The following is a 2,801-nucleotide window of genomic DNA, read 5'->3' as shown; positions in this document are numbered from 1 at the left end:
ATGGGAACTATGCGAGCCAAGTAATAAACCCAAAGTTGGGGCAGATTCAGATCTGATCGAAACTTATAGTTGGAAACATCCAAGATGTATTCAAATATATATATATATATACATACATATATATATATATATATATATATATATATATATATATTATAGTGATTATAATATATTCAACAAAATATACCCCAAATTGTTCCTGATGTAAGAACTGTCCTAAAAACCAGTTGAATTAAACTGAGGATTGATTTTGGCCCCAAGTGAAACAGCCCCCTGGTGTGTTCAACAGCATTAACAAACTAGATTATCCGTTTGTCATGATATTCCCCCCTCCGTATACATTTATGAGCGAAGAAGTTCAATTTCTCCTCATTTTGTGTTGCCCTTCTGAAGAATTTCCCGCTGGAGTATCAGGCGCCGCTCTCCTGCGACTGGATTTTCAATTTCGACATTCCCGACGGCGTAACTACTCTCCAAGCAAGAACCGTCGGTACGTACGACTTCCATCCGTATAGCGATGTTGCCGTCAATGTCCAAATCGTTACCGCCAACCGAACTAGCAGTCAGAGAGTGGATTCGTCCGGCTCGAGGACGTTGGGCAGCGTCGAATTCCAACCGACTTCCGGCGACAGAATTGTGATCAGTTTTGAAGCGAACAGTTATAACTTTCGGGATAGCTTCGTCATCCGGGTTGACCTGACAGGTTAGTGATATGACTTTATCCGAAAGCATTTGTATTACCCAGAGTTACCAAGAAGTTGATGTCGTGTTGAGCTCATGTTTGTTTATTGTTATAGTTTATAGTCATGGTGGCATGATTTCAAAAAGATAAAAAAAAAAATGCGAACAACAGTAGAGTTTCATAGAAATTAAATCTAATGCAGAAAGTGATAGAATTACAAAGTTAACTTGTTTGCAATCATTAAAGACATTGATAACAGTCACTTTATATGAATATTAGCAGCGGTAATGATAATGAATTAAGGGAGACTCAGATTTTTGTATACTGTTCGTTATTCCGAAGGTTCGTTATTCTGAAGGTTCTTTATTCCGGAGATTCATTGATCCAAAAATGAAATAACGTTCGGTATTCCTAAGGTTCGTTAATCTGAAAATGAAATTAGGTTCGTAATTTCGAATGTCCGTTTGTACGCACCTTCTGTTCGTTTTCGGATTAATAAAATTTATGTCATTTCGGATTAACAAGCCGAATTTCATTTTCAGATAAACGAAGCTCCCGAATATCGAACCTTATTCTATTTTCGAAATAACGAACCTTCGGAATACCAATAATGCCACAAATCGTCAGATTAATATACAAATAGTGATTAATGATGCACAGGATAGAGTGCGTTAGTGGAGGCGTAGCGCACTCGAGGGTATTTACAATTATTGTGAAACATGCCCTACATTGTAAATACCCGAGAGTGAGCTGCCTCTCCTTTAACGCCACGGAATAATCCTATGCATCATTTGTTTTATAAAATGGGTCGAAAACTAACAACATTTTTCACGTACCATTGTGGATCAAGATGTCCGAAGATGTTCGTCCCAAACACGTCGCACTCGGAAATCCCGCAAACAAGTACTGTACGTATAAGAGTATACGTACGCCACACAACAAGAAAGGCCGGCCGGCAGCCCGAACTAGAAGTTGTTAATACAGGATTGACAGCGCGTATAGTAGCGCGCGACGCACTTGTAACAACTGATTGAGTGCGCACTGCTAGTGTAAGCATTGTGACGTCAGGCCGCATGCATGTTAGTGAGAAATTAATACGAGCACACGTGACTCATTTCAGCGCTTCCAATTGACTACATTCTTGAACCCATTTTATAACGAAAGCTATTTAATTTCTGATAAACGAACGTCTAGGTATAGGGAATTTGTGTGTTTCGGAATACTGATCCTTCGGAAAACTGAACCTTATTTCATTTCGTATTAATCATGTTAATGAACCTTCTGAATAACGAACATCACCCATTTAACACTATTCCACCAATATCATCCACATATTTTTTTTTTTGTCAATACAGTTTACAGTTTTTATTTTTGTATTTGGTCGCTTAGTACGTGTTATCATCATTATATGGGGTGACAAATATTATCAAGTTATTGCCAAATACTTTGATAAGAGGGAATAGATAAGATATCACTCTCTTCCATGTTGAATACACAGGAGATGATAAGCAGTCAACCTCGTATCCCGTGACGATTTCCGACACGACATCAGATTCTGACAGTAAGTCCTGACTTCTCGAATACCCCGACCCCTCCCCTTTATCTTTACTCTCGTTTTGTTGTTGTATTTAATGGTTTCAACGATGACCATGGTGCCACCATTCGACGCACAAGAGAAGGTCTACCGCAGCTGAGTCGCTGATCTCTACTGCTCGATAGTTACGTATAACCATGGACCTACTACACATGGACATTCATCATTTCGCTAATTCACGCATGCCTCTGTCTGTGTCAAAACAAAGACAAAACTGGTGAGATATAAAGATATAAAGATGTATGATTTCATGATCTCCGCCGTCGGCAAGCCAGAGCTGCAAAACACAACGCAGCTTTGGAAATGATAAAACAAATGTGCAAAAGAAAATAACTGTCTTAAATCAAGGAAATTGCATGTGCAGTATATCACGGCTCAGATATCTTCATTAGCGAAATGTAGAGACTTCTAGAGAAAGCTAACTATTTAGCTAATTGATTGTGATTTGTAATCTCGTTTACCATCTTTTCCACACATTTTTCAAGAGCAAAATGAAACAGCAAGGGAAGCGGAAATGTATGTCTC

This window comes from Diadema setosum, chromosome 10 (assembly GCF_964275005.1).
Source record: "Diadema setosum chromosome 10, eeDiaSeto1, whole genome shotgun sequence".
NCBI lineage: Eukaryota > Metazoa > Echinodermata > Echinoidea > Diadematoida > Diadematidae > Diadema > Diadema setosum.
The sequence above is the reverse complement of the archived record's forward strand: the minus strand, read 5'-3'. Positions refer to the sequence as shown.